The sequence below is a fragment of the Callorhinus ursinus genome, unplaced genomic scaffold (genome assembly GCF_003265705.2).
Source record: "Callorhinus ursinus isolate GAN/ISIS: 27379988/994484 unplaced genomic scaffold, GSC_fseal_2.0 scaffold63, whole genome shotgun sequence".
Lineage (NCBI taxonomy): Eukaryota > Metazoa > Chordata > Mammalia > Carnivora > Otariidae > Callorhinus > Callorhinus ursinus.
The window spans coordinates 302,116-327,872 of NW_027397125.1; the positions used below are offsets into that span (position 1 = coordinate 302,116).

Sequence of the window (25,757 nt, forward strand, 5' to 3'; positions counted from 1 at the left end):
AGATGCTTAACTGACTTGAGCCAACCAGGCACCCCTGGCAACCATTATTCTAACTGTAAAACACAGAAACTGTTTCTATTAAAGTCAGATACAAGTTGAAAATTCTCATCATTATTGCTACTATTTGTCTGTTCTGGTGGTCTGAGACAATACAAGGTCAAAATAAATATTTCAAATTTATAGATATTTTATGGCAGGACCTGACAAACCTTTTCTATAAAGGGCCAGATGGTAAATATTTGAGGTTTTGCAGGTCATATGGTCTCTATTACAACTATTCAAGTCTGCTGTTGAAGAGAGAAAGGTGCTGTAGACAACAAGCCGTGGCTAGTGGCAATAAAAATTCATTTATTTACTTAAAATATTAAATATTTAATATGTAAAAATTAAGTAACGCATTACTGCACAAGCAATGGGCCAAATACAAAACCAAATAGTAAATCAAAATATGTCTCAAAACAAAAGAAAAAGAAAATACAATATTTCAAAACCTATAGGATGGAGCAAAAGCAGATGTTAGAGTGAAATTTATGCTATAAATGCCTGTGTTAAGAAAAAAATTTCAAATAAACAACTTAACATTACACCACAAGGAACTAGAAAAAGAAGAAACTAAGCTGAACTTAGAGGAAGGAAATAACAAAGAAAAATCACCAATAAATAAAATAGAGACCAGAATAAACAGTAACATAACATTGAAAGTAATGACCAGTTTTTTAAAAAAAAAAAACTAAGAAAAAACTAAGAAAAAAAAGAGAAGACTTGAAAACCAAAATGAGAAATGGAAGAGAATACAACAGATAACCACAGAAATACATAGTGTGGTAACAGATCACTATAAATAATTATATACTAATAAATCAGATAACTTAGACAAAAAGACCAGATAAATCCTAAAAATATATAAGTTATCATGATTGAATCATGAATTGAAGCCCACAAATAGAGGAAATCTTCTTAGACCAATAACAAGAATGAAAGTTGAATTAGGAATCAAAAATCTCCCAGCACGCAAAAGCCCAAGACCACATGGTTTCATTGATGAATTCTACCAAACATTTAAAAAAATAATTAATGACAATTGTTATGAAAATCTTACAAATAATGGAATGGAGGGAACACATTCAAAATCATTCCACGAGGCCAGTACTACCCTGATGCCAAAGCAGGATAAAAACAATAAAAGAACAACAAAGTCTAGTTTGTCTGATATAAGTATTGCTACTCTGACTTTCTTTCTTTTTTTTTTTTAAGATTTTATTTATTTATTTGACAGAGAGAGGGAGAGCAAGAACAGGAACACAAGCAGGGGGAGTGGGAGAGGGAAAAGTGGGCTTCCCCCCGAGCAGGGAGCCTGATGCGGGGCTCGATCCCAGGAACCTGGGATCATGACCCGAGCTGAAGGCAGACACCTAATGGCTGAGTCACCCAGGCGCCCCCTCTTTCTTTTGACAACCATCTGCAAGATAAATGTTTCTCCAACCCTTCACCTTTAATCTGCAGGTATCTTTAGGTCTAAAATGAATCTCTTGTAGGTCTTTTTTTTTTTTTTTTACCCATTCTGACCATTACCATTTTTTTACCCTATGTCTTTTGCTTGGAGCATTTAGTTCATTTACATTCAAAGTAATTATTGATAGATATGTATTTATTGCCATTTTATTACTTATTTTGTCATTCTTTCTGGAGATTTTCTCTGATCTTTTCTTGTCTTTGTCACTATTGGTCTCTCATTTGCACTCAAAGAGTCCCTTTTAATATTTCTTGCAGGGCAGGTTTAGTAGTCACAAACTCCTTTAGTTTTTGTCTGTCTGGGAAATTCTTTATCTTTCCTATTCTGAATGATAGCCTTGCTGGATACAGTATGCTTGGCTGCAGATTTTTCCCATTCAGTACTTTGAATATATCATGCCACTTTCTTCTGGCTTGCTAAATTTCTGTTGAGAAATCTCCAGCTAGCCTTATGGGTTTTCCCTTGTAAGTTAAGGACTTCTTTTGTCTTGTTGCCTTTAAGATTTTTGCTTTATCACTATATTTTGAAAATTTAATTACTAAGTGTCTTGGTGTTGGCCTGCTTTTGTTGATTTGGATGGGCATTCTATGTGCTTCCTGGATCTGGATGTCTATTTCCTTTCCCATATTAGGGAAGTTTTCTGCTATTATTTCTTGAGATAAATTTTCTGCTCCCTTCCCCCTCATCTTCTTCTTCTGAGACTCCTATAATACAAATGTTATTACATTTGATGGAGTCATTGAGTTCCCTAAGTCTATTCTTGTGTTGCATATTTTTCTTTCTTTTCTTCATCTTAATTATTGTCCATTATTTTATCTTCTAGGTCACTAATTCATTCCCCTGCTTCTTCCAGCCTGCTGTTCATTTAATCAAGACTGTTGCCGATCTCATTTATTGTATTCTTCATCTCTGATTCTTTTTTTTTAACTCTTTTATCTCTGTGGTAAGTGTCTCACTGATGTCTTCTATTCTTTTCTCAAGCCCAGTGAATATTCTTATGATTGTTGCTCTAAATTCTCCATCAGGCATGTTACTTATATTTGTTTCACCAAGATCTCTGGTTGTGGCCTTTATCTTGTTCTTTCATTTGGGATAAATTCCTCCATCTTCACATTTTGTCTAAGTGTCTTCTTCTTCAATGTGGCATCTTCTTTACCTTTAGTTGTGGAGTTTGTTCTGTCAGTCTTCAGGCCAATTTCTGTGGTATTTAGGATGATTTGATATTTATCTAGTTGTGTTCATGGGACGAGAGGAGGCTAGGGTCCTCCTACTATGCCACCATCTTTGATCTCAAACTTTATTTACAAAAGCCCTGCCACAGATTTTTTTAAATAGGCAATACGGAAAAGATGAAATTAGTATAATACATAGGTGACATGACTGTCTACATAGGAATACAAGCAAAAAGTAAAATTAATTAGATAGCAGATGTGATGTAAATATATACGAAACAACAACATTCCCATATATCCAGCAATAAATGTTAGAAAATGATATGGCAAAAAAATCAAATTTGTAACAGTAACAAAAGCTATGAAGAATACAGAAATAAATAATAAACATTTTGCTAATTCTAGATAGAGAAATCTAAATGGCATAAAAGACAACGTGAACAAATAGACAGAACATGTTACTAGAAAGGAACATTCAATATGGTGAAGATATCATTCTTCCTAAATAGAAAATCTTTGCAATTTCAATCAAACTTCCAGATGGATTAAAACAAAACAAAACAAGAAACAAAAGCTGGCAAGAAAAGGTTTTCTTTCTCCTCTTCCTCTCTACCTCCCTCCCTTTCCTTCTTTATAATTTTATGGCAGATACTACTAACTGGCTTTCTGAAACCCTCTCTCTTACTGCCTTATATGATGTGCTCCCATAACACTGAAACAGGAAATCTAGAAATGATGTTTCCCAGACTCCTTTGCAGTTAGGGTTCTACCTGTGATCAAGTCAAGGAGACACAAAGACATGAGATCTGCTAGATAGAAATGAGCAACATAACTGAAAGCCACATGTGGACAAACAATCTTCCAGGGACAGCTGTCCTGTCCATTTTATTTTATTTTATTTTATTATCTTTTCAAGTTTTTACTTAAATTCCAATTCATTAACATACAGTGTAATATTGGTTCCAGGTATAGAATTTAGTGTCTCTATCATTTTAGATTGAGTAGTGGGTACTGGCAGCAGTGATGTTTCACCAGAACAGTTCTGAACGTATGGCTGGGCATTTTTCCTGCCTGTTATTCCTGACTTTCAACATCATACCTGACTCCCTCACCCTCCCAGTTTTGTATGCATCCATATGCCTTATAGTAAACTTCTTTCCATTTAATCTAAAATGGATTCTGTTTTCTTTCTTGCTTTTTTTTTTTTTTTAGAGAGAGAGAAGAGGGTGGGAGGGATGGAGGGAGAGAGAATCTTAAGCAGGCTCCATGCCCAGTGCAGAGCCTCATGCAAGGCTCGATCTCACAACCCTGAGATCATGATCAGAGTTTAGATCAAGAGTCAGATGCTTAATCCACTGAGCCACCCAGGAGCCCCAGATTGTTTTCGTATCATTACAAGTAGTGAGGTATTTTATATTCATTCATTTGTTGACAAATATTTATTAAATACCTAATATCATAGAAATATTCTCTTTGTTTTACTTATTCAACCTTTAGGAATTTAATTCAAGAAAATTTTACATACTATGAAAGAACTCTATTTGCCTGAAGGTGAAACTGCAGCATTATTGGAAATTAAAAGCAATTTAAACATCCAACAAATAAAGGAAGAATTGTTATTGTATTGCAGTCAATGTGTTTTTTTGTTATTATTAAAAATAATGGCTATTATTTTTAGCCATATATTTAAGTAAAATAAGCAGGATACAAAGTAATTTATATTCTAATTTATAATAATGTAAGAAAACCAGGGGCAAATAAAAAATACTAGAAGATATTAAATCAACATGTGAAATAGTGCTTCTATTAGGGTGCTGGTCTCTTTTTCTCTATTTTCCAAATTTTCCATCATGTGTCAATTTCATAATTTAAAATAGAATTAAGAGTCACATTTGAGTTCAAGTCCATAGAAATGATTTAAAGGGCATGCTGGTATAAGCAGAGGTTAATACATATTATATACATCTTTAAATTGAGATATAATTGAACATACAATATTATGTACGTTTAAGGTGTACAATATGTTGATTGGATACATTTATATACTGCAGGATGATCACCACCATATGTTAGCTAACATTTCTATCATGTCACGTAATTATCATTTCTTTTTTGTGGTAAAACAATTAAGATCTAGTCTTTTAGCAACTTTGAAGTTTATAATACAGTATTGTTGACTATAATCACTATGCTGTGGATTAGATCTCCAGGACTTACTTATCTACTAGTTGCTTGTACCCTTCAACATCTCCCCAATTCTCCCATCCTCCAGCTCCTGGAAACCACCATTCTACTCTGTTTTGATGAGCTTGGTTTTTTAGAGTCTACACTCTCACTTATGTGAGATCATATAGTATTTGTCTTTCTTTGTCTGACTTATCTCACTTAGCACAGCACTCTCAAGGTCTACCTATGTTGTTATAAATAGGATTTCCTTCTCTTTGAAGACTGAATAATATTCCATTCCAATAATATTCCAATATATACATCTTCTTTATCCACGCATCCATTGATGGGCACTTATGTTGTTTCCTATCTTGGCTATGGTGACTAATGTCGCAATGAGCCTGAGCGTGCAGGTGTCTCTTTGAGATCCTGTTTTCATTCCCTTTGGATATACTCTCAGAAGAGAGATTGCTGGACCATAAGGTAGTTTTATTTTTAATACTTTGAGGAACCTCCATGCTGTTTTCCATAGTGGCTGAACCAATTGACATTTCCAACAGTGTATAAGGGTTCCCTCTTTTCCACATCCTCGCTAACACGTTATCCTTTGTCTTTTTTTTTTTTTTCTTTTTCTTTGTCTTCTTGATAACAGCCATTCGGACAGGTCTGAGGTGATACCTCATTGTGGTTTGTGGTTCTGATTTGCACCCCTGATGATTAGTGATGTTAAGCACTTTTTCATGTACCTCTTGGCCATTTGTATGCTTTTGGGAAAAATATCTATTTAAGTCCTCTGTTTATTTTTAAATTGGGTTGTTTGTTGTTGTTGTTGTTGTTATGGAGCTGTACAAGTTCTTTATATATTTTGGATGTTAACTTCTTATCTGATACACAGTTTGCAAATATTTTCTTCCATTCCTTGAGTTACCTTTTCATTAAATTCCATCATGAGAGCTGCTCACAAAAAAAGGGAAAAAGGGACTCTTTTCCACCCCATCTGATTGTGACTTTGCTCTCCAAAACATTGCCAGGATCAATTTGAGGTGGAAAGTGTATCGCAACAGTTCCCTGTCTTTCTTGCCCATGCTCTTAGTGAAAAGAAAATTCCAATGAAAATGAATCCTTCATGTGTTGTTTCTGATTGGTGAATTTTATGATGATTTTTATAAAAGAGATTTTGTTTATTTTTTGTTCCTATGCTTAGTAACTTTCCAGGGAGTGTTTTTCTTGTCAGAAGTTAATTATTTTCATTATTTATCTGGAGCAACAACTGCAATTAAGAATTTAGCATTATTTGTCTAGGTTCAGAACTGATTCATTATTAAACTTCCTGGCCAAAAATATATTCTTTTATGTACTCAGATTATTTTGAAAATTAAATCTATATCTATCTGTTTCTCTCTCTATATATAGTATATAGAAATAATACTAAAGATTCAGCTTATAAAATTATGACCTTAGCAATGGTAATACATTTCTTTTCTATATATGACTGATTAATGGAAAAAAATAAAGATATTAGAACAGATTTGAGTAAATCAGACTTTGCTTTATAAAATTAGGCTTAGCTTATAATGTTTATTGAAAACTAGTCATATATCAGAAAATCCCAATAAACCCAAAGGAGAAATCATACAGGCTGTATTTTCTGATTAAACATAATAAAACAAAATACTAATAAAATATTAAATAAATAAAAGAAATCCTTAAGAAAAAAGCATTTCCCTAACAACTTAGGGATTAGAGGAAAAAATTTCAAAAGGACCATTTCAAACTACTTAGAAAATAGCCATAGGAAAAAATACACACACACATAATCAATTTAACCAGAGTCAAATTCAGAGGAAATCTGGAGGGAAAAGAAAAAAAAAAAAAGAATGAAAGCCCTCCACAATGACAATAATTAAAGCAAAATAATAATAGTATAAGAATAAAACAGACAATGATGGAACATAACAGAATGTAGAAATATAGTGAAGAATATTAAAGAATTTGGTGCTTTATAATCTTACCAGAATGGGAAACATAAAATGAAATGCAGTCTTAATGTTTTTGGCTAGCATACTATAGTCTTTGTTTTGCACCAACTTTACCATTAATAACTTATTTTAGAACACTGCAACTGTTCAGTGATGTCCTGATATAAAAGACATAATCTATTAAGAGACAACTTAGGTTCATTCTGTTATGGACGCTGAAAGAAAAATGGGATACTGTGCTTGGTTAGTTTCTTTGATCAGGTATTCATGGACCTTTCCAGATGGATGTCTCAGTAAAACTGCCAAGAAACCACACATGAAGTCCTCACACCTTCCATTCCACTCATCTTCCCGTTACCTAGGCAGCTGTCTTGGCAAAGGTATGACCATTAAAATACCCAGATTTCATAAAAATGCAGCTGTAACTATTCTTTGAAGCAAAGGTGGCAACAAAGTTACCACTTCAGAAAAATGATTTAGTCATTTTAGCTCTGATCCAGGATTATCTTTGGGATATATCCTCCGTGATCTTTGTTTTCTGTTATCTTTGTTCCTATTCTCTAATCTCTGTAGATATTGCTGCACAGTGAAGCAGAAACAGCTTACTTACCTACGTCTCCATCTCTCCTCACATTGAGCCCTGCATTTATACTTCCATTGTCCACAGGACATTCCCACATAGGGAATGTTCAACCACAACATGGTCCCCTTCCAGCTTCCTCTTCTCCACCCTGCTCCTCACCATAGGTCATGGTGCAGCAAGATCCAAGTTGGAGGTTATCTTGGGAACTGGGGAGAAAGTCAGCACAGCTCTGGGTGCTAATCAGATGCCAGGCAAGATCAGTGCAGTGAAGTGAGGCTGAGACTGGGAGTCTGGGCAGAAGACATTGAAGTCAAATGTGTGAGCCACAAGAAATGTGGAACTGAAACAGAAGCATTAGGAAGTGGAAAAGCAGATGAAACAAAGGCAAGAATAGGCTCAGCGAAGAAATACAGGGTGGGCTAACATAATAGCTGTGGGTGTTTGCGACGACCAGACTCAGACTTGTGGCTAAAAGGAGCCACCTAGACATGACTATCCCTCTGCCCACATAATACTACCCCCCGCCAAAAAAAATGAGTCTACATTTGTCTTTACCTATTGTCCAATTATCTCCTCTCAGCCATTCTCAGGCATTTCAGGGCCATCTTGTTAGCCTTCTGTTCCAGCCCCCAACTAGATCAGCCGGTGTGTCTGGTCAATGCAGCCTTCCTGATGCCCTTGAACTTGTCCCATTCTTTCCACAAGTATCACCCTAGTTCAGCTCCTCCACAGGTCTTACCAGGACTCTGCCATCTGCTTACTATTTATCTCCCTATCTCTAGTCTCTCCTTTAATCCAGGGTCTAAAATGCCACCAGGGTTTTCTTATTAAAACCCAGTTCTCTTCATATCCTTTCAATTAGCAATAACTTTTCAGTGGCTCTCTCCTGTCTGCAGGATATAATCTATACTCCTCAATGTGGCTTTTATGTTCTTTCACAGTCCGATCCCCATCAACTTCTCCAACTTCACCTTCCAGACATCATCATGTTCTTCCCATAAAACCTCCCCTGCTGCTATAACTACGGTTTTGTTTATAACCCCCTGGCACACCAGATGCCTTCTTTAATGTCCTGGAGCCAGAGTACAAATTCCTTCTAATGCATCTTTTCATCTTCCCAGTGGTTAGAGCAGCACCTTGAACACAAGCCCTGCACTCCATATTTAAAAAATATTTTTATTAAGATATAATTCACATAACGTTTAAAGCTTATAATTCAATAGTTTTTGGTATTTCTATAGGGTTGTGCAACCATCAGTAAAATCTGATTTTAGAAAATTTTCTCTCCTAAAAGAAACTCCATACTCATTAGCAGTCACTCACCATTTCCCTCCCCTGCCCTAAGCAATCACCAATCTACTTTCTTTCTATATAAATTTGCTTATTGTGGGCATTTCATATAAATGAAACCATACAATATGTGGTCTTTTCAACATGATACTCTATGTAGAAAACCCAAAAGACTCTACCAAAAAATGGTTATAACTAATACATGAATTCAGCAAAGATGCAGGATATAAAATCAATGTGCAAAAATCTATTGCATTTCTATACACCAACAATGAAGCAGCAGAAAAAGAAATCAAGTAATCAATCTTATTTGCAATTACACCAAAACAATAAGATACCTAGGAATAAACCTAACTAAAGAGGTAAAAGATCTATATGGTGGGGTGTCTGGGTGGCTCAGTTGGTTAAGCATCCAACTCTTGATTTGGGCTTAGGTCATGATCTCAGGGTTGTGACATCGAGTCTTGTGTTGGGCTCTGCGCTGGGTGTGGAGCCTGCTTAAGATTCTCTCTCTCCTTGTCCCTTTGCCCCTCCTCCACCCCTTAAAAAAAAATCTATACTCTGAAAACTATAGAACCCTTAGGAAAGAAATTGAAGAGGACACAAAGAAATGGAAAAGCATTCCATGCTCATGGATTGGAAGAACAAACACTGTTTAAATGTCTATACTATATTTGGATTGCATTAAATGTGTAAAGCGATACACACATTTAATGCAATCCTTATCAAAATACCACCAGAATTTTTCACAGAGGTAGAACAAACAATCCTAAAATTTGTATGGAACCACAAAAGACCCTGAATAGCCAAAGCAATCCTGAAAAAGAAAAACAAAACTGGAGGCATCATAATTCTAGATTTCAAGCTATATTACAAAGCTGTTGGCGTCAAGACAGTATGGTGCTGGCGCAAAAACAGATGATCAATGGAACAGAATAGAGAACCTAGAATTGGATCTACAATTACATGGTCAACTAATATTTAACAAAGCAGGAAAGAATATCCAGTGGAAAAAAGAAAGTCTCTTCAATAAATGGTGTTGGGAAAACTGGCCAGCAACATACAGAAGAATGAAACTAGACCACTTTCTTACACCATACACAAAAATAAATTCAAAATGGCTGAAAGACCTAAATGTGAGACAAGAAACCATCAAAATCCTAGAGAACACGGGCAGAAACCTCTTTGACCTTGGTCATCACAACTTCTTGCTAGACACGTCACTGAAGGCAAGGGAAACAAAAAGCAAAAGTGAACTACTGGGGTTTCATCAAGATAAAAAGCGTCTGTACAGTGAAGGAAACAATCAATGAAACTAAAAGGCAGCCTTTGGAATGGAAGAAGATATTTGCAAATGACATATCTGATGAAGGGTTAGTATCTAAAATCTATAAAGAACTTATCAAACTTGACACCTAAAAAACTAATAATCTAGTTAAGAAACGAGCAGAAGACATGAATAGACACTTTTCCAAAGACATCCAGATGGCTAACAGACACATGAAAAGATGCTCAACATCACTCATGATCAGGGAAATGCAAATCAAAACACTATGAGATACTACCTCACACCTGTCAGAATGGCTAAAAATGGCTAAAAATACAACACAAGAAACAACAGGTATTGGTGAGGATGTGGAGAAAGGGGAATGCTCTTACACTGTTGGTGGGAATGCAAACTGGTGCAGCCACTCTGAAGAATAGTATGGAAGTTCCTCAAAAAGTTAAAAATAGAACTACCCTATAATCCAGCAATTGTACTACTAGGTATTTACCCAAAGAATACAAAAATACAGATTCTAAGGGGCACAGGCACCCTGATATTTACACCGTTATCAACAACAGCCAAACTATGGAGAGAGCCCAAATGTCCATTCAACTGATGAATGGATAAAGAAGATGGAGTATATATATACAATGGACTATTATTCAGCCATTTAAAAGAGTGAACTCTTGCCATTTCCAATGATGTGAATGGGGCTAGAGTGTATTATGCTAAATGAAATACGTCAGTCAGAAGAAGACAAATACCATATGATCTCACTCAGATGAACATATGGGAAGGAGGGGAAAGAAAGGAGAGGGAAACAAACCATAGGGGACTCTTAATGATAGAGAACAAATTGAGGGTTGATGGAGGGAGGTGGGTGGGGGACGGGCTGGATGGGTGATGGGTATCAAGGAGGGTGCTTGTGATGAGCACTGGGTGTTGTATTTATATGACGAATCACTGAATTCTACTCCAGAAGCGAATATTGCCCTGTATGTAACTAAGCAAAATTTAAATAAAAAGTTTTTTTAAAAATGTGGTCTTTTGTGTCTGGCTTCTTTCACTTAAGGATAATGTTTTCAAAGTTCATTCATGTTATAATATGTATCAGCACTTTGTTTCTTTTTATTGCTGAATATTTCATTGTATTGAAATACCATAATTCGATTATTCATTCATTAGTTGATGAACATTTGGATTGTTTCCACTTTTCAGCTATTATTAATTATGCTGCTATGAATACTTGTGTACAGGATTTTGCATAGAATATGTTTTCATTTCTCTTAGGATTCCCAGGAATGGAACTGCTGGGTTATATGATAAGTTTAACTTTTTGAGGAACTGCTGAACTGTTTCTCCAAATCTGTGGCATGATTTTACATTCCACTGGCAGTGTATGAAGTTTTGAATTTCTCCATGTCTTCATCAATACATGTGTCTCTCATTTTGATTATAGCCCTCCTAGTGAGTATGAAGTTCTCATTGTGGTTTTAATTTGCATTTCCCGTATGTCTAATGATGCTGAGCAATTTTCATGTGCTAATTGGTCATTTCTACACCTTGTTTGGAGAAAAGTTTCCTCAGATCTTCTCCCTAGTATTAAAACGGATTATATGTCTTTTATATATATTATGTTGTTGTCATAAGACTTCTTTAAATATTCTGAATATAAGTCCCTTAACAAATACAGATGGGTTGTGTTTCAGTAAACTCATTGTAAGGTGAAAATATCCTAAGCAAAAAATGCATTTAATATGCCTAACCTACTAATATGCCTAACCATAGCTTTGCCTAGCTGAACTTAGACGTGCTCAGAATACTTACATTAGTCTATGGTTAGGCAAATCATCTAACGCAAAGCCTATTTTATACTCAAGTGTTGAATAGCTTACATAATTTACTGAACACTGCACTGAAAGCGAAAAACACAATGGTTGTGTGGGTGCAGAACAGTTGTAAGTGTATCAGTTGTTGAGCCTTGTGATCCTGTGGCTGTCAGGGCTGAGGCTCGGGGCCAGCGCCCAGCATCATGAGAGAGTATTGTACCATATATCACTAGCCTAGGAAAAGATCCACATCCAAAATTCAAAGTACAGTTTCTACTGAATGAGCACTGCTTTCAACCATGGTTGAAATTCAAATACAATTCAAAAAATTGTAAGTCGAACCATCATAAGGTGGGGACTGTCTGTATATAATTTGCAAATAAAATATTTTCTTCTATTCCGTGCATTGTCTTTGTAATTTCTTGATGGTACCATGTGCAGCACCTACATTCTAAATTTGAAGGAAGTCCAATTTATCTCTTTGTGCGTGTGTGTGTTTGGTATTTTATCTAAGAAACTATTACTTCACCCAAGGTTATAAAGATCTAATCCTATGTTTTCCCCAAGAGCTTTACAATTTTAGCTCTTCATTTAAGTCTATGATCCATTTTGAGTTAATTTTTGTGTATAGTATGAGTCATTTTTATTTTTATTTTTTTTAAAGATTTTATTTTAAGATTTTATTTATTTATTTGACAGAGAGAGAATGAGAGAGAGAGAGCACGAGAGGGAGGAGGGTCAGAGGGAGAAGCAGACTCCCTGCTGAGCAGGGAGCCCGATGCGGGACTCGATCCCGGGACTCCACAATCATGACCTGAGCCGAAGGCAGTTGCTTAACCAACTGAGCCACCCAGGCGCCCCAGTATGAGTCATTTTTAAATAGATGCTATTGAAAGCAGAGTGTTTTTTTATACCTTACGGTCCCCCCCAAAAAGGACTTTTTCTCTTTTTGTGATGTAATAACTTATAGTGCTCTGCACATTGAACCAGAAAATACTCATTGAGTCATTTGTGCAAATGTACACAGCAGTGAACCAGCCACTATGAAAAAAAGAAAAAGAAACTGTAACAGTAAGCACTAAACTGCTATAATCCAGGACCAATCCAAATGGATTTAGGGTAAATTTATGATTGCTCCTGCAAAGAACCAGACTCCAGCAACACTGGCTTAGATTGAGTCCAACCATAGAAAGATTACTGATTAACCTGGCATAGAAATTTATCCTTGATTTACAATACACAGATACCAGCAAAACAAAACACCCCAAAACCCCAAGAACCCCAAACAACTGAATCAGCAGATATGGAGTGAAATTCAACTTCTAGAAGTGTATGTGTTTTATATGTGTTTCACGTAAGAGTTACGAGGTAACTTTACTAAGTTAAACCACGCATCCTTAAATACTTTTTTAATGACGATACATTCATAGTACTTAATTCATGGCTCCCCTTTATATTTCAATTAGCTAAGAAATATATTGTTTTTCTCGGCATCTCTATCATTTATTTGCCTCTTGGTAAGGAGTCTGAACTCCTTATACCATTTGGCTCATTTTCCCAGCAGGTTCCTGAGTAACACAAATGAAGTTCTGTAGCAGAAACAACCTGTCAAAAATGAAATTATTCTCTCGTCCCTTTATATCAAATTGTGGAGGGTCATTCAAGGCCCTCCTCTGTCAATATGCACCAGGGGCAACTGGCCCCTGATGCCTTTTCCAGGAGTGATCAGGGTTTGTATTGTAGCCCGAGGAACATCAGCAGTCTCCAAGATCAAGTCAATAGGCTGTCTGAGCACTCTTGTTCCAAAGGGTACAAACACCAAATCTGGAAAGTCCATGTGAATCAGAGAAAGACAAGCAGAAGGTGAAGGGGTAGGTGACAGGGAGGCCAGTACTTCTAGTCAGGAAGCAGAGGCTAAATGGTTGATCTATGGCCCTCATTGTTGCCTGTGTAGCAGGCCATCTTGGCATGTTCCCAGCTAGCTAGAAAAGCTGATCAGAGAAAATACCTTCCAGGATGAGCTCATCAACAATCCCCACCACACATACCACTCCAAATTCATCAACAACTTTCATTAAACCTTTGCTTATAGTGAAAGTAGTTTATTTCTCTTCCTCCGTACACACCATTTGTATTGTCTCTGTGTTATTTCTCCTCTTTTTATTGACTTATATCAGTCCTACCCACTACGCAAGGCCAGCTCAAGGCTCACTGCTGGATCCTGGTGATCTACGCTCACCTTGAATCCTATAGCAGCAGTATGAGGATCACTAATTTGACAGTTCATCAGCTTCCTTATGGTTTATCTCTCTCTTTATATGTACTGTTATTCTCTCAACTATGTTGAAGAGGCAAAATTTACACCTTAACTCTCTTGGTACCTGGCACAGTGCCATGGCTGGCACTTAACTCAATATATGCTAGCTCTTATTAATATATATTAATGATGACTTTAAAATAATAGTAGGAGTTATAAATATAGAACAATCATGACAAGTCAGACACCCAGAGTGTCTCATTTAATTTTCAAAACAATCCCCTGATGTGGTGTATGAAACTCAAGCCAGAGAAATTAAATAATTTGTGCTCATGCAACTAGTGAGCGGTGAACTGGACTGTGCCTGGGTCTAACTCAAAAGCTCACGTTCACAATCAGCATGCCATGTTGCTTTCTGAAAACAAGTATCGTGATTATTAAGAGGTGGAAACTGGCACCTGTTCTGCTCATACCTCTGTTACAGTGTCTACATATCCAGCTCTAATATAATTGTGTGTTGTCTTTCACACTACATTAGGAGTTCAGATATGGAACCTTGTATTTTCATCAAGTGTTGACACACACCATTTACTCAATAATAAATATACTCAGCAGCTGGGTAATCTTGGGCAAGTTATTTAACCTCTCTGTTGACTTAGGTCCTCAGCTGTAAAATGGCAATGAAAACAGTCCCTCTCTCACAGGGATGAAAAGGTGTCTGTAAAGTGCTTAGTTTAGTGCCAGGCACATAGAAAGTGATATTAGTGATACTAATATCATCTATTACTGTTATCAACATCATCATTACTTTTATTACTATATTCTCCATCTAAAACCAGTAGTGGAGACAAACGTCAGTCACATATTCATACACACATTCCCATGTTCACAACTGGATGGGTACCTTTGTTGCATTTCTGTGTACCTAGAAACAGATCTGGACTGCCATATTTTCATAGACCAGGCATTTTAAAAAGACCAGGCCACTGGGAAGGACATCTATAAATATTGTTTCTACAGCAGAGATTCTTAATCATTCTGAACAAGATAGGGCATCAGAATATTCCCGAGGCTTTTTCATACCAAACCCATGAATCAAAACAACTCCACCTTCCAAATCTTATCACTACCTGTATTTCTGGAGTTGTGAACCACAGCAAAGAGAGTTGCTGTTGATGCTTATGAACTAGTAAGTGGAAGCAGGGAGAGGGAGAGAGGGAGGGAGAGGGAGAGAGAGAGAGAGAGAGAGAGGTGGTAACCACTGTCGCCTAGGGCAACAGCTCACATTTTGCCGGATGTGGGTTTAAGGCATACTGCTCCACCATTTAGTTCCATTCTTTTTCAGTCCCTGTTACTATTAGACAGAATCCAAAAAATAAGGCAGGAGGGGAAGAGAAAGAATAAAAAGGAAGGTAAGCAATGATAATGAGTTTGTTTGTTTTTGTTGCTAGAAGACTACAAGTATTTGAGAGCAGATTTAAATATGAATTAAAATCAGGTTCCAGGGACAAACCCTATACTAGTAGAAAATGCTATTCCCTTCTTTTTCCCTTTAGCTTACTTCATAATTCATCTAATATCCTCCATGCATCTAAAGAGTCAGCGCATAGTTAGGACACAATAATTGTGCCATTATCTAGAGTTGTGCTGTCTAATTTGGTAGCCAATAGTTCATGAGGCTACTGAGCACTTCAGTGGTGGCTAGTTCAAATGGAGATGTGCTATAAGGGTAAAACATGCTTGGTTTAAAAGACTTGGTATGAAGAAAAAGAATAAAAGACTTCACTGATAATTTTAATATTACTTAAATTTAATGCAATTTAGTATAATTAATATTAATTAACGAAATGACCATTTGGGATATATATGAAATAAAATATATTACTAAAATTAGTGTTATTGTTTATTTTTTATGCTTCTAATGTGACTTCTTGAAAATCTGAAGTTATACATATGGTTTGCATTATATTTCTATTGAACAGGGCTGATCTAGAGTGCTACAGTTCTGTGCTACAGTGCTACGGCTACAAGTGCCGTAACATTTGACTCAAAGATGATAGACTGTGGTGACCGTATCATATGAATCTAATTTGAATATTACTCACCAAATGTTAAATATGAATTGCCCCCTTTCCTTTCCCATTGTCCTTTATGCTCCAGCACTGCCAAACTGTTTCATACATGTGGGGCCTGGGGTGGCCTTCTTCCATCGGCCACCTGGAAATACCTTTATCCTTCAAAGTGCCTCTTGATCACCCCCTATCTAATCTCTTCCCTATAGTCACCTTCTTAACCATATTTTTGTGCACCTATCATTGCATATCAGACACTGCAATGTGTTCATTTCCAGGCATGTCTCTCCCACTCAACTAGAAGCTTCTTGAGGTCAGGGGCCAATTCTTATTCTATTTTATACCCTCCACTCTGGGCACATCATTGGCCTTTAATAGATGTGTGTTGAAACTGGAAAAAAAAAAAAAGTTCTGATTGCAGCATGTTGAGCAGTTTCATGCAACTCTCAGGCATATGCCTAAGAACCATACTCCCTCTGTAAGCCTCGCTTTGAGGGAGGCTTCTGTGCTCTGACAGTCAGTGGAGTGAGCTACCTGGGAGTTTCAGCGTCTCTATTCGGTAGTGGTCTTATGAGCTATGTGTTTACAACGTTGCATTGCATTTGCCCACAATCATGGCCCAAGCCCCTTATTTATGTTTGTTGCTAGCAATAGGGTAAATATAATGTCACTGAATTAGTAAGCATGTTAAGAAATAGTCTTGGTTTGCTAAGCCATATCATTTATGGAATTTAATCAGAAGGAAGCCATCCTCTTAAAAAAACAAAACAAACAAACCAATACTATATCCTGAAGCTACTCAGTTCATTGACCTGTCAGTTGTGAATTTTATGTTATTAGCAGAGATGAATGAGATTGTTAATGTTGTACTATAAATAGAGTAGCCTTAGATAAATTTACTTAGTTAGTAACATAATTAATATACTGTAAATCTCCTGCAAAAAATTTTGTGGTGTTCCCTCCCTCCCTTAACAAATTATTTCTTTTAGTTTTGAGATGAAATCTTAATGCACTTAACTGAAGACTAGAGTTTTGCCTGGTAAAAAATACAGTCTATTAAATGGTAATCGACCACTTAAACAGCATTCCACTAAATACTACCATTCCATAACTATGCTGTTTTGATGCCTATTATAGCCAGAACAAATGAAACATCAATTATCACCATTTCAGTACACTTCCTAATGAAGTAGGAAGTACTTTCAGCTTTCCAAATACTATAACGGTGTCATCTAACATTCTTCAACAGCTGTTAGTGACCCTTTAGCCCTGCTTGAACAATTGCATCCATCTGAAATCCAGCTGTGTCAAGGGGAAGCTCCCCTCTCCTCTGAATTTGGTCTTAGATTTTGAAAATATAAAAATCTTAACCTCTGGTTGAGATAAAAATCTCCTTTGTGGAAAAGGTCTTTGTCCGTCGTCCCTTAGAATCTGCTCTTAAACACAATCACAGAAACCTTGTATTGCATAATGCCCATCTCACTGGTTAGCACTTTATGTATGATCTTTAGTACCTATTTTTTGCTTTTCCACTCATTAAAAACAATTTGCATTGTCTAGACCCTCATAGAGGTAAAATATTACTGATTAGTTGACTATATTCTTATCTGTATAATAAAGATTATTGGTCAACCTTTTCAGCAAGGGTTTTGTTTTTTTCTTCCATTTTCAGCAAATTTTGGAAGAATGGTTAAAGCGTTAGGATCTAAAAGACCTGGTTTTATGTTCCATTTCTTTAATTCTCAAGCAATCATTTCTAATTTTGTAAAATGAAAATAACAGTATCTTCCCAAATGGCTACTTAGTCTAAATGACCTTAGCCTTATATGTAATAAGCACATAGTTATTACCAGTTGATACTTCATATCCGTATCTGAAGCTGAACTTCTGACCATCTCCTCTCCAACCTCCCCCTGTCAACTGACGGCAGTGCCATCTTCCAGTTGTTTAGGCCAAGACTTTGGAGTCATCACTGACTCCTTTTTCTCTCAAACCCCACATCCTATTGGCTCTACCTTCAAAATACATGGTGATTCCTAAAGCTTCCTAATGGGCTCCTGGCTTTCATCCTTACTCTGGTCAGCTTATTCTCAAGCAGTCAGAGTGAGACTTTTATTTTTTATTTTGTTTACTTTTTAAAGATTTTATTTATTTATTTGGCAGAGACACAGTGACAGAGGGAACACAAGCAGGGGGAGTGGGAGAGGGAGAAGCAGGCTTCCCACGGAGCAGGGAGCCCGATGCGGGGCTCGATCCCAGGACCCCGGGATCATGACCTGAGCCGAAGGCAGATGCTTAACGACTGAGCCACCCAGGCAACCCAGAGTGAGTCTATTAAATGTAAGTCAGATTATGCTACTCCTTTCCCCAGAATTCCACAATCGCCCCTCAGTTTCACTCAGAGTAAAAGCAAAAATTCTTACAATGGCCCACAAGACCCTATATGATCTGCCACCTCTTCGTGCTCCTCTCCAACCACATCTCTTGCTACTCTCTTCCTGTTCTTACACCTTCTAGCCACATGGGCCCTCTTGTTTCTTGAATACACCAGGCAGATTCCTGCCTTACAGCCCCGGCTCTGGCTGCTCCCCCTGCTGGGAACACAGTTCTCTCAGATAGCCTCTTAGTTAACTCCTTCAAAACTTTGTTCAAATCCTATCTACCCAGTGAGGCCAAGCCTGACCACCTTATTAAATACTACAACTTTACTTTGCTTAACTTTGCCTTTTTTTATGACACTTTTCACTTATTACTACCTGTATTATTTACTTATTATGTTTACTGACTATTGTCTGTGTCTCCCCATTAGAATATAAACTCCATAAATGCAGAGATCTTTGCCTCTCTTGTTCGCCAACATGTCTCAAGCACCTGAAATAGTGCTTGGCAAATATTTTTTAAATGACTGAATTGTATTTAAGGTAGAAATCTAGGCAATATGAAAAAATGATGAATTCCTAAATTATATATTCTTTATTACACTTAAAAGTTATAGTTATCCACTGGTGAATCTTGCTCACTTCAGTAATGACTAAGATACCCCTAACTATTTCCATGGTACTTACTCTTAATCATTTATAACCCACTTTGCTTTTATGCTATTTAAAATAAGTTGTCTTCACTTAACAGGGCACTCTGTTTATAATCGTGCCTACAGTTGGTGGACATTCTAATCTCGGTTTCCCAAGTGCCAGTGTACTCTTAATTCCCAGTTTGACATGTTTGCAAATGCATGTACATGCTTTCTAAATGCTTTTTTAAAAAAAAAATCAGCACATTCCCAAAACTAATCATGTCTGTTGAGAAAAAAGGGAATGCTATTGGGAGGAAGTCAGAAGATATATTGGTAATATTTTACTTCTTCAGCTGGGTGATAGGTATCCAGATGTTGGCTTTATTAGTGTTATAATTTGCATATACATTATACACCATCTTTTGTATGTATGAAACGTTTCATAATAAAAAAGGAAGGACAGAAATAAATCCAGTCTAGCATTTACTTGTTCTACTACCACTCTTTATTTCCCCTCTAGTTTGATATGATATAGCTCTCTGGACACAGATCATCTAGCCAGTTTGTGGAAACGTAATTGCTGTTGATTTAGCATTTATACCCTCTCCCAGCCCACAACCATCTCACTGATGAGTCTGTGATATGAGATCAAATCAGAGAAACAAACAAAAAAATTAAACTCATTGCTTTATTGATTTAATCAACCTAGCAAGCTATCAAGAGGGATGAGAATAAAGACAAAAATGAAAACATGTGATGGCTGCCAAAGCAGATTACTTTTTCAAAAGACATATATAAAAACAATAACTTCACAGTTGATTATAATATTTTGTCTTCCCACTACAGCAAGGCAAGTTCCTTGGTTACCTTCATTTCATCCTCCCTTCCCTGACCCCACTGTAGTATAGGGATCTGATATCCACTTCCACAACACACAATTCTGGTCATGTGTAGAACTGTAACTGCCTATTTATGTCTCCCCACCCAACTTGACTAGAAGTTCACTGAGGAACAGTCCCATGTTTTTTCACCATTTGAGCCCTGTTCCTGGGACAGCTCCCAGGGTTTTGGTATGAGACTAGCTCAGTTCAAAGGTCAGCTTCTCTTCTTACTCTCTGTGTAACCTTCTTAATCTCTCTGTGCTTTCATAGCATAAGCCCAGGATGTGAGGATTAATGCAATGACACATCTAAATTAATTAGCACAGAATCTGGTCCAAAATCTAAGCTAAATAAATAGAATAATTATTTACGATCACCATTTGGTGATAAAGAGGAAACTGAGTTGACAGAGAAGAAAGAAAATGACTCTTACAATATGATTCTTAATGATTCAAGCGCATTGTCAATCTTCAGGAAATGTCTGGAAACTGCGTCATGAATTCAAGTTCAGAGTGCATCCTGAGAAGATGTGGTTCCTTGGAGTGGTGCTACATCTCTACCTGCTTATACCTCAGGGGCTGCCTAGGTCAGGGGCTTGTGAGATTTTGATGGTACAACCCAGAAGTGGAACTGATATATCTGGACACTGGCAAACATTTTTTGAGTCCCAACTATGGTCCCAGGAATTTGGCTAGATAATGAGGATGTGGTGGTGGCAGGTCACATCCTCCAGTCCACAGGCCCCACCTTGTCATGCCACACGTACAGTCTAGCCCCTTAAACTGAGTGTAGCTCATTCAATGCCAATCCTTAGTGCTGCTGTTCTCTCTTCACAAGAGACATCTAACTGTTAACTTTTCCAAATATATAGCAGTTTCCCCTACAAATCATGTTTCTCATGACAACTATAACTGTAATACAGATACACATGACTATACAATCAGTGTACCAATCTAATGCCTCAAATCCTGGCATTTGTTATGCACGTGAACTTATAATAATTGCTTAAACTTTCAGCTATTTGCCACACAGGATGACAGAACTGACATAAATATAGACATATTTACATACTATAATATTAATTACGTTAATAAGAATTGTTCTATTTTGAGGTGAGAATTACTAAGATCATTCTTGTTGCCTATAAAATAAACTCATGAGGTCTTTAAAATGGAAAATATTTTGGTGTGGTAAACTATGAAACACCAACTTAATTTATTATAAGATTTGTGGACTCACTAAAAGGTTTTGGATATAAAGATAATTAAAATAAGATCAAAGAGGGTTTAGAAGTAAATGAAAATATAATAATTACTCCTTTTCTCTTTCTTTTGAAAGTAGTATGGTTTGAAGAAATTCAGAGCGGCATATCAAATACAGACATTTATGGCAATAAATTTTATAAATAGCTCAATCTAATAATAATATGAAAATATCTAGAACGCTTTTGTTATAAGTAAATAAAGGTTAAAAAAAGTAGGTGATTGGTATACATTCCTAGGATATAAAAATATGAAATAATTAATGGATACTACATAACCTAGTAAGTACTGTGTTTAAGATTTAAAGTAAATCATAAGGTAATCCATATTATAAAGTTATATTTCTTGAGAAATAATAATTGAAGAATTTTGAAATTTAATATCAACCTGCCCAAGCTTGGGCACATCAATTCCCCATCTTAGTTTCTCAACAGAATGGAAATCTGCCATTTTACATATAGACCAAAAATTGACTATTTTTAAAAGAACTTCTGAGAAACAAAAGGCCTCAGAAGTGTTGATATTTCAGACTCTAACAAAATGTTATCATTATGATTTTTTCCGTTCTTTTCTGTGTGATCAGCAATTCTAACTTTGCCAGCATTTCAGACAGGACAAATTCAAAGAATTATAGCAGTTCCCCAATTGCTATTATAATGACAGACATACTCTAGTCCAACAATCTCACTTTACGAGTAAGTTATCTCAGGTCCCAGGAGGTTAAAGCACTTTAATAAAAAGTCACCCTTGTCTAGTTAAAGGCAAATATGGAGCTATAATCCAAATATCCCAAGTATCCAGGAAAGACACAAATATTAGTATCAGCGTGAAAACTATTAAGTATTAATAGCCTGAAGATGACATTATATTTCTTAGACGTTTCGCAACATATTAAGCAGGCAGGAAATACCACCCGGAAGACATTATAGAAGATTTCTCAGTAGATTTTCTGTGAATTTTGCTAGCCAGTCTTAACTTTAAGACTATTTCAGTGAGGCCAGAAGGAAAATTGCCAGGGGAAAAAAGCTCTCTTTTCTGAAATTTCTGTTGAGAGGCCTAGAATTTAGAATCAGTAGTAGGTATTAAGTACCCTTGCCTTTATTTAAACCACATTTTGCCACCAGAAATAATACACTGGGGAGTAATAAACTCATGTGCCTTTTCCCCATGTTACTTTCCTCCTTTACTCCTTTTCTCTTTCTCTAATAACCACATTAAAAGTTCTTTTTGAACCACTTTACCCTGAGTGGCACTAGAAACTACACGTTTGGTGTTCTACAATGGTATAAATAAGAAATACCTTCCCAGAAGGAAAATCAGAGGTGCAGGGGGCAAAGTCTTCAGGGGGACTCCTGGGTAGGATATCCTACTCAGTTTCCTTCATTCTATGAAATGGCATTCCGGACATTCACTCCACGCCAAATTATGAGACTAACTACTGGTGTCCAAACCGGCCCTCTATCTTATTTTAAAATGAAAAGGCCAAACTGGTAAAGATGTTTTTAAAAAGAAGAGACAGAGGCACCTGGGTGGCTCAGTCGTTAAGCGTCTGCCTTCGGCTCAGGTCGTGATCCCAGGGTCCTGGGATCGAGCCCCACGTTGGGCTCCCTGCTCCAAGGGGAAGCCTGCCTCTCCCTCTCCCACTCCCCCTGCTTGTGTTCCCTCTCTCGCTATGTCTCTCTCTGCCAAATAAATAAATAAAATCTTTAAAATAAATAAATAAAAAGAAACAGTTGTCCAAACTTTTAAAGTCAGCAAACACTCTAAGACACGTCAGACTGCGATCGTCACTCTCAAATTCTCACACGACTTGCACTGAATCTACAGTGCCTTAAAATGCCCCCCCCCCCCCCCCCCCCCCCCCCCCCCCCCAGAAATTCCTTCCGAGGGTCAGGTTGGGGCTCCTGGGCTGCTGGACAGGCGAGGGTTCAGACGGGTTTCCCGCCTGTCCCTGAAGCAATTTTTTGGGCAGGAAATCAGTCAACTGTGATGAAAGAGAACGCGGGGAAGACGAGCCCGCGCCCCAAGCCCCGCGTAGCTGGGTCAAGGGCTGAGGTCAGCAGAGAGGGGACCCCGGGGCCGCGCTCCCCTCGAGGGCCAAGCCGGGGCCGCGAGTTCTCCGGGCCACGGCCGGGAGCTGGGTCGGAGCTGGGTCGGAGCTGGGACCAGAACCACTGGACACATGGTCTCGCGGCAGCCCCGAAGGTCCCGGCGGCAGCTCGCAGGGCGCCCGGACCGGCCGGCGCCGCTTACCTTGACGGCTCCGCGGGGACTCCGCAGGGATTCTGCGCGGGCGCGGGCGCGGGCGCGGGCGAGGGCGGGCCGGCGGCGGGGCAGCGGCGGGGCAGGCGAGGCGGCACACTGGGTTCCACCCGGGCTCAGGTCCGCCGCCTCGGGGAGGAAGTGGTGTCAGCCCAGCCCTTTCCACGCAGCGCGCAGACGTGTGGCGCTCGCCGCGCCGCTTTGCATCGAGGTGCAACGGGGGCGCCTGGTTGGAGGCACACCCGCGGGAGGACGTGTGGATGAAGAGTCCTAAGATTCGGGGGCTGCTTTTTCCAATTCATCGGGTCTGTGCCTCATTTCCCCTATTTCTCCCCCGCCACACCACACCCTTGAAGGGAAAAAAAAGTTTTTGTTTTTTAAGTTCTGGGAAAAGTTGGGCCTTCCTCTCTCGCCCCTCCCCTACGCGCGCCCTCTTCTCTGAGAATTCCCTCGCTAAACGATCGTTTGTCGCTCGATCTGTTAATGGCTGAGGGATGTGGGGCCAGATGACGGCTCCGCAGAAGCCCAAGACCCTGATCTCTTTTGCAACGGCCTTCCTAAGTGTTTACTTCAGCCCCTCTGCGCTTCCTCTTTCGGGCCAGTTGAGCAAGGCCGGATCTTCCCGCCGCGCGCAGCCCACCCTTGGGGGACGGCGCTGGAGTGCTGAGCAGAGCGACCCTGCGCCTGCGCTCCTGCCAGCCTGTCCGCAGGGACGCGCTCTGGGGGGGCGTGGGTCTCTGCGGGAGCCGGGGTGGGGTCGGAGGTCGGGGGTCAGGGGGGGAAGGACGCGCTCGGCTCAGCCCATTTCTCAACTGTGCGATTGGCAAACCCTCCAAAGCTTAACGACGCTGAGTTGGCGCGGGAGGCTGTGAAGAAACAGGCACTCTGACACATTGCTAGTGGAAATCCAAAGTCGTATGAACCCCGTGGAGGCGAATTCAGCAATAGCTATTAAACTTACATATGCAGTTACAGTTTGATCCAGAAATCCCACTTCTAGGAATGTCTTAGGACGATTGAGTGATGACCAAAACTTTTGCATGTACCCACGCCCATTCTTGGCCGCAGGATTTGTGATAGCAAAGGACTGACTGGAAGTAACCCGAGACTCATTGGAAGTAGAGACTCCTGAGTGTGGGGAGATCTGAAAATACAGAAGTTAAAAACAGTTAGGATTTGTAAATGTGGTTGGATGAACCTCCTCTTCCCCTGTAAAAACTGTGTCTTCAAGGGCTTTTTATGTGGGGAAGGTGGTGGAGAAGGTATAAAGACATACATTGGACACGTAATTTAATTAGGTAAATTAAGATAGTTCAGTCATTTAATAAACTTAAAAGCACCTACTCATCTAAGAACAATGAAATAGTTGTGAAGAAAACAATTCCTGCTCTGGTGGATGGTACTTTCTAGATGGAAGAAAGCAAATTAATATTTAACATGTTAAGTAATGTAAGTATTTTGAAGAGAATTAAAAGGTGAGAGTGATAGTAGGGGGATGGAGCTGTTATATTAATTAGGATCGTCAAGGAAGAGCTTCCGATATGTGTCACTTGAGCCAGACCTAAATGACATGAGAGATTAACTCATGTGGATTTTTGAATGAGAATTTTCAAAGGCTCTGGGTTAGGCGGGCACTTGAAATGCTGGAAGAACAGCAAGGAAGCTAGTATGGATGGAGCAGAGTGAGAGGGAGACAAGTGGTATATGAGATCAAAGAGGAAATTGTGGCCAGATCATGTGTGTCCTTTCTGGCTATGGTAGGGACTTCACTGTGAGATGGGAAGCCATTGGAAGGTTCTGAACAGTCAGTACTATATAGAAAGTCAGGTCAAGCGATGGAGTGACTTACATAGGAGAGGAAGAGTGGGCAGGCAATATCTCTTTGCAAAGTAACGAAAAGGGGCAGCCATTCCGAGATTTGGAAAAACATTCCAAGAGAAGGAAGAGCAAGCAAAGGTCTTGAGATAGGAACATAGAAGGTTACAAAGAAGGCCAGTGTGACTGGCGTATAGCAAAAGAGTAGGGCAGTGGTAGAGATAGGGATCAGATCAGGCAGGGCCTTGGGGTAAGCTTGGAGGACTTTGAGTTTTATTCTGATTGCAATGGGGAGCTTTTGGAAGGATTTTAGAAAGTACATGATTTGACTTCTGCTGTATGCCATCATGCTGGTTGGTGATTGGAAATGGATCGGATGGGGCAAGACAAAGGGCA

The 25,757-nt window shown here is 38.5% G+C and overlaps 1 protein-coding gene across 1 annotated transcript in view; it reads right to left on the minus strand.

The window, feature by feature from the left end:
• APBB1IP (amyloid beta precursor protein binding family B member 1 interacting protein) overlaps positions 1-24,125 on the minus strand; it is a 104,229-nt gene extending 80,104 nt beyond the window's left edge. The window contains exon 1 of the mRNA XM_025892011.2: positions 23,538-24,125. The gene's annotated coding sequence lies outside the window, so the exon portion shown is untranslated. The remainder of the gene's footprint in view (positions 1-23,537) is intronic.
• Positions 24,126-25,757: the final 1,632 nt, after the last annotated feature.